Source organism: Natrix helvetica (genome assembly GCF_964273705.1).
Source record: "Natrix helvetica genome assembly, chromosome: 2".
In the NCBI taxonomy this organism is placed as follows: Eukaryota; Metazoa; Chordata; class Lepidosauria; order Squamata; family Natricidae; genus Natrix; species Natrix helvetica.
Genome location: NC_138552.1, coordinates 185,777,842 through 185,792,646, shown reverse-complemented (window position 1 = coordinate 185,792,646; position 14,805 = coordinate 185,777,842).

The following is a 14,805-nucleotide window of genomic DNA, read 5'->3' as shown; positions in this document are numbered from 1 at the left end:
TTTCATTATATACAGAAAAACATAATTATACATTATATGCAGAATGTAATTAGATATAGAAAAACATGATGGATTCCTTGTTCTATTGTGTACAGCACCATCAGCCAGCATAAGTATTCTTGCTGGGGATGAGTTGTAGTCCAGCATGTCTGCCGGACGAAAGGTTAAGAAAGACATAAAATGTTTTGGATCATCCAAAACCTGGTTCTATTCATTTTTCTCAAATTGATTTTAATTCCATTAGTCATAAAACATATTAACCTCTCCACATATTTCTGTGAAGGTAGTTTATATATTATACAATTAAGTTCAGTCTAATTGTGAAGTATGAATGCATTTGATGTGTACCAGTTACACTGTTGTAAATTTTCTGATAGCGTGCATATGTAAAAATTTCAAGATAGTAAAATATGCTTGCCATTGAACCATTGACGCAAGGAGACTATTCCTCTTCTCTGTAATACATTTAAACTTTTGATATGCACATGATAAAATAATATGCTGGTGTAATTGCTAAAGAGTTATTTTGCACACAAAACAAACATACAAATATATCTACTGGGAAATGCTCTTTTCAATAGTGGAGAAAATCCACTGATGAACTTTCCTTCTACAGAAAGGAAACGGTGATTTTTAAACATTTCCTCTTCATCCCTCTCCCAGTAACACTCCTCATACACAATTCTGATGACTTAGTCAATTAAAAAATGTTTTGGGGAGTATGGAGAACCACAGGGTGAAAATAAAGTGATCTAAATTCACTCTGGCCTCACACTACACCAGTGGAGTAACTCACGTGATTTCATTCTGGGCTCCTCTGGATTAGTCCCCTTTATAGTTGGACTGACTTATCAAATCTTTTTGATAAAATTCTAGAAACTCTTTCTGGACACATCTAAATTGAAATGTAACCCAGTACTTATCTAACAACTAGTGGGGTAGTTAGCATAAGACACCTAACAAATGGGCTCATATTTCATGCTGGGCTAAGTTAAGCCACTCTTAATTAACCATAATATGTGACTGGACATTGTTCTTATACTCATTAGGAGACCAAAAGTTTGTAGAACGCAAGAAAATGGGAGAAAATAGGGTGTCCAGAATTACAAAACCACAGACATAGGCTAGCCAAAATAATACCAATTACTCTGAAAATACTCTTCCTGATTAAATTGCTTTTGCACTGCTTCATTCTTGTGGAATGCACTCCTAACCATTTTCATGGATTAAGAGACGTTCCTCTACTTATGAACAGGTTATGTTCCAAGATGCTGTTTGTAAGGCCGTTCATAAGTAAGTCCAAACGAACATTAAAATCACTCTTGTGCTGAATTCCAGTTAGTCACAGTTGCTGCCATACACACATACCCAGTCGGTAAATAATTAAACAGGGAACACTATGCAAGCAAAAGTCAGGAGAAGGTGGGAAAGGGTTAGTTTATAGTGCACCGTCTGACTTTCGGACTCATCTATGTTGGCATTGCAGGCAGGTTTGTTCTTGGTGATAAAAATTCATAACTTGAAAGTTTGTAAATAGAATAATGTAGACTTTTAGAAGCCTTCAAAGAATAGTTTGATTTATTAATTTTTACTCAATTAAATAGTTTTAATGAGTTTTTAAAATTAAATGTTAATGTTTACATTAAAACGTTCAATCTACAGTAAGTTTTAATATAAACTACCCTAAACTGTTGCCAAATGGTCACAACCCCAGTTTCTCCACGTTCATTTATTAAGAATAATGTTCTGATAATTTTGAGAAGAAACAGAGGAAAAAATGAGCCTAGTTACAGTTTGATCTCAACATTCCATTAATTTTTAGAAGATTCTGGTTTTTACTGAACTATTTTATCTGAGAGATACAGGGAAATAATGGAACAATTCTTGTTCAATAAGGTTTATAACTGGTATCCTTTCTTAGTATCTATCTAGAGTTCTAATAGCCTCTGAATAATGAAGGAAATGGATAGTGTAAAGGATGAGTCTTTAAAAAAAACACATTATGCTTTAAATATTGTTTTTAATGAATTGATGCATTGTATGTGAGAGCAATTTGTCCTTCATGTTTGCTGCCTAATGCATAACCATATGGCTTCAGAAAAGAGACTTAATGGTATGTCTGCCTCTTATGTCTCCTTAATCAAGTGCTCGGATCTATTTCCTCTTTCCAATCCCATTCGTTAGAAAAAGAAAGGGAAGATATGAAGTACCATTTCTATTTTGCACCAATTATGCTCTTCACATGGAGTATTATGTTTTTTAGAGAAATGTTTAGGAGATCATTGCACGTAAATGGCAATTTTATCAACTGCTTAAAGATATTTCTTTGAAATGAAAGAGTTGACTCTTAGTATCTAAGAGTAACACGCTGTGGATAACCAGGTTGAACTCAGGTAAGTTTGATACCTGCTGCTTTCGGGATCACTATAAGTAATTTACTTCTCCAGTGCTTATAGTATCTGCATTTATTTTCCCATATTATTGTATCATTTTTAAATGATGAAAATATGCTGTTGTTGGGTTCAGACTGGGTTCATGTATCATTGCTAAATTATAATGTGATTTCTTGAATATTATGGAATTTGTGGCAAATACAGGTGGTCCTTGATTTACAGCCATTCATTTAGTTATAGTCCTGTCAATTCCAATCAAAGGCGATGCTACAGGTGTAGAACAGAATTTTAGGGCCTTGTGAGAAAGTCATGTCCACCAATGCTTGCTGGAGTGTACTTTTGGGAATCGGTTGCTTTAGGAAATGTATTATGTTAGCAGAAGATACTTTATGGATGGCTTCCTCACGCCTGGAGCATGACTTGAAAATGATTGATATTTTCTTGGTACCTTTTCTTCTCAGAAGAAAAAAATCCTTGACATCTGAACAAGATCAGAGAGCAGGTGAAGGCCAAGATATTTTGTACTTTTTAGAGCAGTGTTTCTAAACCTTAGCAACTTTAAGATGTGAGGATTTCAATTCCCAGAATTCCCCAGCCAACTTTCTGGGAGTTGAAGTCTTCATATCTGAAGGTTGCTAAGTTTGCAAAGCACTCCTTTAGAGAGTAGCTGCAAGCCAGTGTAGAACATAACAGATAAATAATGGGACAGGAAATGGCAGCTTCCTCATTGTTTTGATGGGTGGCTGGGCAGTTGTCTGCGGACGCGATAAGAGCGGAAAAATGTTGCCATTTTGCCACTTTTATTGCCACTAAGTAGGATTTAATATGAATTCTTACTAGTGTTCGATCAGGTTCAGATCGGCTGGCCCTCCAACCACTCTCTAGGCGTCTTTTCCGGCGTCTCATCTCCTGGAGCTCCTTGGTAAACCAGGGAGCTACCCGGGATCGACACTGGGTCAGAGGCCACAAAGGCACAACGTGATCCAAGGCCCCAGTGGCCGCCCTATCCCAGGCTTCCACTAGGGCTTCGGTCGAGTTGTGAGCAAGGGATTCAGGAAAAGTCCCAAGCTCCATCAGGAACCTTTCAGGGTCCATCAGGCGCCTGGGGCGGAAGCATCTAGTTGGTTCTGCCTCCCTGCGGCGAGGGATAGCAGTACGGAAGTCAAGCCTGATGAGGAAATGATCAGACCATGTCAAGAGTTGGATAGAAATATCCCCTAAATCTAGATCATTCATCCACTGCCCAGAGACAAAAATCAGGTTGAGCGTGTGTCCCCTATTATGGGTGGCGTCTTGAATTAACCGAGTTAGGTCCATAGCCATCATGGAAGCCATGAACTCTCGAGCTGACTCAGATGTCTCGCCAATGGAAGGCAGATTGAAATCCCCTAGGATCATAAGCCTGGGGAAATCAACCGCCAATCCAGCTAATACATTTAGCAGCTCCGGCAGGGCCAATGAAATGTAGCAGGGAGACAGGTACGTAACAAAAAGGCCCACCTGAACTCCAAGGCCCCATTTCACAAAAAGGGACTCACACCCTCCTATCTGAGGTACAGTGACCTCCTGAGTGGTGGGTTGCAGGTGGTATGCCCCAATACAGGCGTAGCGGAGCCAGCCCGGAGCACCGGATACCATTCCGGTCTGGTGCTCCGGTGGGTCCACCTACCCACCTGAGCTCCTTACTGGTGTTTAAAGGCTTCTGCGCTTCCATGCAGGTGCATGGTGCGTACAGTGCCTGCCCAATGCTCCGTGGAGCAGCTGGAGCATCGTGGATGCGCTAAGACACATGCGTGCGCTGCATGCATCCATGACACTGCCGGCCCTGTTCCAACTGTACTGGTTGGAACGGGATTTGCCAACCCACTACTGATATGGATACTCGGATGATAAACCTGTATTTTGCTGATGCTTTATAGATTTGTACAGATATAAACAAACTTTCCCATTCTATCTTTACTTGACCAACATTCCTTCCTCAATTGTGGAGCTCAAATTAACTAATTCATGATATTTAAGCCTCTCTGTATTGTTTCGAGCTGGGTATTCTTTCACTGATGTCAAATCTGCTTATCCTCTTAACTCTTAACCCTCTTAATGTGCAAAATACTGAGAGGTTTTTGCAGAGGCAAGGAAGCAGTATTATCTAAATTTAATTTGATTATTCTGTTTCCTACCACCCTTCTTTCTTTTTAAGCCCTTATACTTTGTATAGGTATATATATGTGCATTGTAGCTATGATGATCGATTAAAAAAGGACTGGATTCTCCTTGTTCTGCAAGAAAGCACAAAATTCTTTCTTTGCCTCTGGTCGCTCCTAATGACCTCCATTAATTTGTATAATCTTTTGCTGGTGATTGACTGACATTCTTTATTTTGTGGTGGTTAACATTTGTCTGCACATTTTTGAATGGAGTCTTCAGTGGTCTATTGTGACCAAATTGCTGAACAACATCTATCCTAGAAATAAAAGTTGCATTGCTCAATTGCAGAATGGATACATGCTGAAAAGGTGATGTATTAACCCATAAGTAAGCTCTTCCTTAATTTACTGCTATTGATTAGATGGCTTGAATAATCTTTAATCCATTATCTACATTTAATGTCAGGAATACATTCTTTAAATGCATAGTACTAATAGGGCCATGCACCTGTATTTTTCTGAGCTTGCATAGCAATTGTAGGAGAGCGCTGTGCAGTCCCAAGAAAAAAATGCAGCAATTATGGAGAGATCCAGTGTGTGTTTCCCTGCATGCTCCAAAATTCCATTTTGTCTTGGATCTAAAATACTTCACAGTCCTAAAAAATTACGATCCAGCATATGTTGCAACTTTATATATCTTAGGATCAACTGACACAGAGAAGTAACTACAATCTTTCTACACACACGCACACGCAGGAGTGGGATTCCACCAGTGTGACAACTGGTTCGCTGAGTGCACACTTCACACACGTGCAATATATTTGGAAACTTAATTTCTACTGCATCCCTGGTGCAAAACAGTTGAGGCGCAGCAATCCGCTCTGCCGCGCCTATCAGCTGGGCTCCAGAAAGGGAATATCAGTGAATATAGCGCAGGGGCAAGCGGGTGAGCGGGCCCACCTAAAAGTCGGAAAGAACAGATTCGCTCCCAGCTGATTGTCGGAGCTACCAGTTTGCCCGAACCGGTCCAAACCGGTAGAATCCCACCCCTGCCCACACACTGTAGGTGACACAGATAGATATGGCTTTCAAGTCAGTAGCAATTCCAGGCAATTTCCTTGGACAAGTCCCTGTAGTTTTAATATTAAACATTTAAGTAATCGACACTCTTTAAAATCTCACATAGGAAACATTGCTGAGTAATTAAGGAACTTCTCACATATAAGTGACTGGAAAAAAATGTGTTTACATTTTTACAGGAAATTCTCTTTATTCATATATAGCAAAATGTAAAAAGGGGAAGAGGAAATGCAAGCATTAGCTTAAAAACAATCTTACCCAACCAGTTCCAGACAATGGTCTTTTTACAATATTAAAATAACTTGGAAAGAAATTCTGTTTCAGAAAAATACGTATTTTTTGGTGCAAATAAACCCAACCTTTGATATCTTTCTTTAAGCTCATAAAAATAATTTGATTTGCAAATAGGTTATGATATTCCTCTTACAAAATTAAGCTTTGCATGAGACTTAAGGGCAGGTGATAAGAAGGGACTTCACCATTCATGACTTCAACTAAAGTGTGTATGAAATAATAAGAGGAAAAAAGGCCTTATTGCAGCTTTTTATTCCAGTGCTTGCACATTGGGTAACTCAGCGTGATTCTGATTCACTAGTATTCATAGCTGTGTGTTACTGCAAACATTTTAAAGAGGCTTCTTTATTGAATAGTTAACTATGCATACATACATTTTTAACTGGAAGCATATACTGTACATTTTGCCTCTGTTACTGTGCTTATTTCAAAAATAATGCAAAAGCAATGTCTTTGCAGGACTTAATATTGTTTTCAACTTTGGGCTGCAGAAAACATCAATACATCCCGTCTTTCCAAAGTTTATGGCTAATTTCCAATATTGTTCTCACTCATCATGCCACTGAACAAGACCCTATTATTCAAGGAAACAGACAGAAAATATGACATTTTTCTTCAGCCCATCCCTCTCTCTCTCTCTCTCTCTCTCTCTCTCACACACACACACACACACACACACACACACACCACACCACACCACACCACACCATACACCTCGCATTAACTTTAGACAGGTGAACTACTCTTGGGTTTGTGGTTGGTGATGGAATCCCGGAATAGCCTCTTTTGCTTTTTCAGCTATAGGTACAGAACAAAGGTGGGTTGCAAATCCTGGGGCTACCGATTTGCTCATGCCCGCACGCGTCACTTCTGTGCATGCGCAGAAGCGTCTGGGCGGGTGGACGGAGCATCCCGCCTCCGCCACTGCTGGTTTGCTAGAACTGGGACAAACCAGGAGCAACCCACCTCTGGTACAGAACCACCGCTGTTAGTGGACACGTTAGGGCTGAGCTGCAAGGATATTAAAATGCAATATTTGGGGCATTTTGCTCTGTAAATGTCACACTGACTGAAATATGCTTCCTACCACTTCTAAACTTCAAGAAACAAGAAAGTGTAGCTTCTGGGTCTCTTGTTTGGGCAGAATAGTTACACTTTTATAGGTTTCACATCTCAGAACTAACAACGCCTTGGGCAATATCAAGAGCATTTCTGAGGGTCCAGGAAGTTCTTGTCTTCTAGCTTGCTGGTGACAGGGTCAGGTTTCATAGCAGGAGTTCCAACCTTGGTAACTTTAAGACCTGTGGACTTCAATTCCAGAATTCCCCAACCAGCTGGGAAATTGAAATCCACAGGTCTTCAAGTTGCCAAGGTTGGATATCCTTATTCTATAATCATGTAACTTCACAACAGAAATCTAAAGAGATTATGGGAACCTCAGTCAAAAACACTAGAGTACTGCAGGGGGAATAAATGTATATGATGGTACATAACAATTATTTGTTTCTCAAAGCATTATGCTTGAACACCTGCAGAGTTATTTTTAAAAATGCTTTATTCCGCGCAATGCAAAGCATGGAAGAGATTAAATATAAAAAGAACCTTTTGCTCTCATCTACTAAGGAATCATATCAATGGCTTTTTTTCAATGCCTTTTCTCAGAAACACATAAAAAGTCACAGGCTGGGAATAAGAGGTGTTATAGGACCAAACACTGCCATTATCATGATCAGGTGCTACAATATTACTGTCAATGAACTGAACCTTAGATCTTAATTGGATTTTCAAATGTAAGGAGAAATTTATATCAACACAGTAAATACCGTGCTAATTTAGAAATAGCTCTGGGCAAAATACTGGATAGCAAATTACCGTATATTTCAGAGTATAAGACGCACCAAGGTTTTGAAGAGGCAAATTTAAAAAAAAGTAGGTAGGTATATAGAGGGATAGAGAGGGAGAGAAAGAGAAATACAGTAGGTAGGTAGGGGGAGAGAGAGAGAGTAGTTAGGTAGTTAGGTAGTAAGGTAGATAAAGGGGGAGAGAGAGAGAGAGATAAATACAGTAGGTAGGAAAAGAGAGAGTGTGTAGGTAGGTAGTGGGATAGAGAGAAATAGAGAGAGAGAGAAATACAGTAGATAGGTAGGGAGAGAGAATAGGTAGGCTGGTAGGTAGAGGGATAGAGAGAGAGAGTAGATAGGGAGAGAGTAGGTAGGTAGATACGTTGGTAGATGGGAGGAGATAAATGCAGTAGATTGGTAGGTGGAGAGAGAGAGTAGGTAGGTAGTAATGTAGGTAGATAGAGGGGGGAGAAATGCAGTAGATAGGTAGGGGGAGAGAGAATAGGTTGGTAGGTATGTAGGTAGATAGAGGGGAGGAGAGAGAGAAATGCAGTAGATAGGGAGAGAGAGAAAGGGTAGGTAGATGGAGGGAGGGAGGAAGAGAGAGAGAGAGAGAGAGAGAGAGAAATATAGTAAGTAGGTAGGGAAAAAGAGTAGGGAGGTAGGTAGATGTTTCCAGATGTATTTATCCATGTGCTGGAGAAGGAAATCGCTGACCATCTGCAGCACCTAAGACTTTGTTTCTGATGGCACAGCACTTGATCAGTGTAATTCTCATCAATCAATTAAAGAGCTTTCCGAAAGGGGGAAAAAAGTTTTTACACTCTGCAAACCTCCCCAAAATGGGCAAAATTTGCAAAAAATGGGCCTGTTTTTTGTCAAAGAAATTGCATGCATAGCCTTATGGAGGCTTATAGAGTGCTCCTAGGGGCTGGGGGGGGGTGCAATATTCTGCCCTCCCCAGCCCCCAGGAGCTCTCTGAAAGCCTCCATAAGGCTATGCATGGCCATTTTGGTGAAAGGGGCATGGCTTCGGGAGGCAAAAAATGCTGCATTTGATGTATAAGACTCACCCTGATTTTCAGCCTCTTTTTTGAGGAAAAAAGATGCATCTTATACTTAAAATATGGAAAGCTGCATCCCCAACTTGGAAAGGATTTGAATCAGAGAAGATGGAATCTTACCTATATATTTCATCCTCACAAAGTTTTCTTTGTTTATACCTTCAAAAGAATAGACTACAAAGCAATCATTGTCAGGCATATTTTCAGAGGGGCAAAGATTTTGTCTGGAAAGGATAAGGATTCACCCCACTTTTATCTCATAAGGATAGTTTGTGTCAGGGTTCCAAATAGCATCTAAAAGTAAATCAGAGTCCAAGGCAAAGTATTGCTCAAGAGAGCCATGTTGGCACATCTGGGAAAACCCGAATCTGAAAGCTTCCCTTTTCCCCCCACCCAGTTGAAAGTTCAAGTTCTTGCTCCACACCACCAAGCCCACCACATGGTCCAATCTTCCACTGCTATGCTAGCAGTTATGGTCAGGTGCAGAGACAAAGGATGGCCTTGGCTTTCTAGAAGGAATTTTGTTTTGGCTACATGGTATCTAACTCAGGGCAATCCCTCCTCCCATTTTCCCACAATAGAAAAGGCATAGTAGAATAATAGAAAGTGTGGCAGGCCAAAGATCCAAGAGGAATTTGGCTGCAGGCCTGACAGTTTGTTCTCAAAGGGTTGATTGTATATGGCTGTTCCCTGACACATATCCCCCCCCCCCCGCCATCTTAATAGTCACAAATGGTGGTCACAAACAAAACATGGCTGACACAGAGAGGTTCACGTCTATTCTATTCTATGGCTCCATGCCCTCCGCTACCTGAATTCCTTGAACTTGAACTCGACTCTTCTTAAGAAAATGGGTGGTTTTCAATCTGCCCAGAATTACTCTTCTCATTTCCTTGAATGCTTCTTTCTCTTCATCTGAAGAAGAACCTGAATAAAACACAGTAAGTCACAAAACAGATACTGTTTTATAAAATGTACAGTTTTCCTGTTCCAGGAACCATTCATTTCCTTGCCAGAAAGTCATACTGCTTCCACATACCATATTACAGTGAGCAGTTTTGTAAAAATTAAAGAAGATAGATATGAGAGAATTGGTGGATCCAGAAGAAGTCATAAAGAGTCCCTTGTAGTGGAAAAGTTGTAAGGTATGGGTAGTCCTCTGAAAAGGGTACCTGTTTCTGGGATGCAGCCACGTGGACTAGAGATGCCAAGGGACCGAGGGACAGTCTTTCTTCCCTAATGCCATCTCCGAAGCTCTTCGGATATATTTAAAAGGTAAGTGCACAGTGGGGGTTGGGGGGGGGCTGGGGAGGGGGACCTGCAGGATCTGGTGGGGTGGGAAGCAGGTCCAAGAGTTGTGGGGAGCTGGTGGGATGGGTTGTGGGGGAAGATAAGTGGGGTTGGTGGTGCTATAGCATTCCTGCAGTCAGTCATAAGGGCAAATGACTACAGGGACACTGCAGCAAATGTAACTTTGAAACCAGGTCATAAATAGTAACTTTGAGCAGTTGCTAAGCGACCGGTCATAAGTTGAGGACTACCTGTAGATACTTAATGAAACCATTTCTTTCATTATTCAATCTATCTGAGCTCTTTCAATTCTGTAGGGAATATCTGAAAGAGCAACTGCTTTTCTCTTCTCCCACACCTTCCAGATCTCAGTTCAGCATGTGGAAAGGAGCAAGATGAGGAGGGCAAGTTATCTTTCACAAGGAACACAGAGATGATTTGGGCATTGCAAGTTCTGGGTCAAAAAAAATTTTTTTTTAGAGGGGTGAGTTGCATTCGATCTGGTGAATGCATTTTAGCATTTAATCTATTTGCCACAAATCTGTAGAATCACAAACCTTGGAAGATTGCAAATACTTTCTATTTTTGATGATTTCCTGTCAAAGAAAAACACGCCAAAGTAAGGGAAGGTCCTCTGGATCTAACTGTCCTAACAGTTGGGGGTAAATTGTTTTAAAATCAGGTAGTTCAAAAACACAATGCAGTGCATGGACTAGAAAAATTATTATTTTGAGCCGTTAAGAGTTATTGGAATAAGCTGTTAAGTAATTTGTAATCTACTATATACCGATCTGTGTATTTCATACAAATATCCCATTACAAAGGTTAAGAAAAAATATCTCAGATATGCAGTACTTAAGAATATAAAAGTAAAAGTATTTAAAAGCAAAGTTGCCTCATTTTATGACCTTTCATAAGTTTATAAAGGTAGTTTTTAAGAAAATGCACCCTGAAAACAAATATCCTATAGAAATAGGTAGAGCCAAAGGTTATTCTGGGACTTTATTTGCGGCTAATAGGATTTTATGCATTAATTTCTACAAATTATAAATCACCTTAAATGACATCTTCCTAGCACGGTGCCAACATAGCGTACAAATCTCACCTTCCCCAATCGGCATAGCTGTATGTCTCCTGTCTGGGAATGGAAGGGAAGCCAGCATTTGGAGGCATAAAGAAAAGTTCATTATGTTGCTCTTCCTGCAGCAGTTTATAACCTATACTCAATATGAATTTCAATCTAAGATAGCAAGAGAATTGGGTTACAAAGTAGAAAAAAAAGGATGGCAGCAAAGGGATACAGAAAACTCACTCTCTGCTGCCATCTATGGGTTGTTCTGATAGCCCAATATACAATACAGTTATTTTAAGTGTATGTCTTTGGAAGCCAAGGAGAAGTGGTGACAGCCACACAAGCATTTTGAGTTAATTATATGGGTTCAGACGTTATGTTAGTCCCATGATTTTCTTAACCACAGTTTATCAGATTAAGCCATACATATGTCTAAGCACAGTTTATAGGTATCAGTGGATGGGTATTTCTAACCTATGGGAAGCCACCCCCTCCCAGAAGAATAAAATATTTTGAGAAATATTAAAAAAAGGAAGACTATTATGTTTCTCTAAAGGACATTCCCTAATGTTTTTAAAGACAGAAAACAGTCTTTCTTATTGTCTTTCTTAATAGCTGGGCCAGCCTACCTACAAGACAAAAGGCCTTCAGCTCCAGGGTGATGGGATTAAGACATGAGATAATAGGATTAACCCACTAGCAGCAGAGCTCACTACATTGCACAATCTCCTAAGGACATTGCATCAGAGTCCAAACTTCAACCAAACCTGAGAGCTCAGACAACCTACAGAGGTATGACTCCTACAACAGCCAATAGAATGCGTGTTCTTGCACAGGAACAGGAAGTTCAAGTGCAAAGCCCAAGAGAAGGTATAAAAAAAACCTCACTCAACTCGATGTGTTCAGCTGCACCAGAGAACCTTGTGCTTGGTGGTTCTGCTTCACCATTAAACCATCTTTCCAATCAGCCTCCATATTTCCAGGGTCTTTCTCTCGGCTTGGAAATGAATCAGATGGATTGTTCTTCCAACAAACCTAAACTAAAATCAAACATGTAATGACTTAATGTGATGTGTAAACCAAGCTTCACAGTGGCTCTCACTTAATGCCAAACAACTGATCTAGCACATGCCATTCATTATACAATGGGAGGTGTATCCTGCTTTATTTTTTCTCTCTCTGTCACGCCTGATTTTATAGTTGTGTTTCATTCTCATCTTTCTCTTGCTGGTATATTTTGTTTCCCAAAGAAAGTCAATCTGGCACGATTATTTTGCTCCTTCCTTTTTCCTGAGGGCCAGCGATGAGCGCCTGTGGTTTTGGTCTAGCAAAAAGTGTGCTGAGTCACAAAAGAGACTTTTCAGCTGAGAAAGATGGTTCTTCATCTCAAAGCCCTCAAAGCTGCTCATTGAAAGAGCTTCTGCCATGTGATCTTGTGAATGGGCAGGAGGATGCCATCAACAGCTGACCCATCACAAGACCTAAAGGGGGAAAAGTCAAAGCAAGGCTAATTTGTTAGTGCACAGCTTCCTGCTCTTGATGTCTGGAAACATTCTGACTAATACAACAGAATGTTCTTGTAATCTGCCATAATACCATAAGCTAGAGGCCCACAGACTTTGACCTCTCACAGGTATAATAATAAGCTCTTTTCTTCAGCAGCACATGTTTCCTTGGTGGGGGATTTCTTTTTCCTCCAACAATATATCCAAAGCATATGTTTTACCCAGAAACAAAGCATTTTATTCATTCGAGGAATCCTATAATCAGATTTCCTTTTAGGAGTCAGTTTAGCTTATTATCAATGAAGAAGTTGGTATTGTTATCATACGGTAACAGTTCAGCTCCCTAATCTGAAGATTCTATTAAAATTATAGCAAAATTGTTCTCTAATGTACTTTAGATTAAAGGCTTTGTTAGCCATATTTGATATGCATACATTTTAAAATCCAGGTCTTGATGACTCAGCTGTAAAATGCAGACAAACACATACTGCCTCCACACTCTTCCTTTTTTAGCATCACCAACACCGTGCAAAATGCTGCAGGGAAAGAATTAATAAGGGTTCTCCTGTCCAGTTAACGCCACGAGATAAAGAGAAGAAAATACAGTACTGTATAACTCAGTCTAATTTCTACCAATATCATACCTTCAACATCTCCACATTGTTGCTTCTATCACATCCATACATCTCCCCATATATTATTTTTTTGATTCTGAAATGTCTCACCCTTCTCTTTGGAGAATCTCATTAGCTCTTCAGTAGTCCTTGACCCACTGAATTTTCCTTCATCTATTTTACAAATCACTCATCCATTCTTTCTATATGACAAAACCACACCAATGCACTTTTTATACCAGTCACTTTTTTGTATTAAATCGGAATTAATTCAGCACTCATTCGTTTTAGCTGCCTTGATTAGCCCCATGTCAAGACAGGCTGCAAAAATTTAATATTTTTTTTAAAAAAATTGTCACATGCAAACTAAAAAAGTAACTTATTCCAACAATATTTATCTTGCTTTTTTGGCCCTCTTGATATAGCCAACTCTCACTTCCTTCCATGAAACAGAATGGGCAAAAACACAATTCTATTTCTGCTTCTTTCAATATTTATTCCTCATGATATATACATGCTATTTATTATTTTGCACTTGTATGTCTTAAAATTTCTCCATGCATTTCCCCTTTTAGTAAATATTCTACAAGATGTACATATTTCTTTTATCTACTCCCCCTCCCCCTTATTTGGTTATAGCTCGCAATCATTCATTTCATTTCCCTTGTCAAATATCCAGGTCTTTGATACTTTCAGAGCCATGCTACTTGTTGCAATATACAATCTATCTAACATTTGCTGGAAATAATCCAAGTCCTCAATCTAAAACGCAGCATCATATGCATATAATTCAGTGCTGGGATTCAAAATTTACTACCGGTTATGTTGGCGTGTCTTGGTGGGCGTGGCATGGGATGGATACTATAAAATCTCCATTCCCACTTCATTCCAGGGGAAGGTTACTGCAAAATCCCCATTCCCTCCCAATTAGCCGGGACTCAGGAGGCAGAGAATAGATGGGGGCAGGGGCAGTCAGAGGTGGTATTTACCAGTTCTCCGAAGTACTCAAAATTTCCACTACCAGTTCTCCAGAACTGGTCAGAACCTGCTGAATATCACCTCTGATATAAATGTACTTTTAAAAACAACAATAAACCTCCTCAGGGAGGCAAATGACAAAAACCATGTCATGTCATGACACAAATCCAGTGAATTAGCTAATTCAGTCCAGTCTTGGTACAAAGATGTGAAGTTTGCATTATTATGTTACTGTATGCATGTTATTATTTTTGCATCCTCTTGGTTAGCTGTGCTATCTATGTAAACAAGGCACCAGAAACATTATCAAAAGCACCTTTTATACATTTATTCATAAATACATTAAACAACCAAAGAAAATCATCTTGTCTTATATGCCGTTCAATATTGACTCATATGTAAGGCATTCTATTTATTATCATGCATGATTTACTTACATATTGCTCATTGCATTCAACAACCAATCTTCACCTATACACATATACAGCCTCACATTCATACAATACCTCCTGCAGAACAAAACCTTGTTCG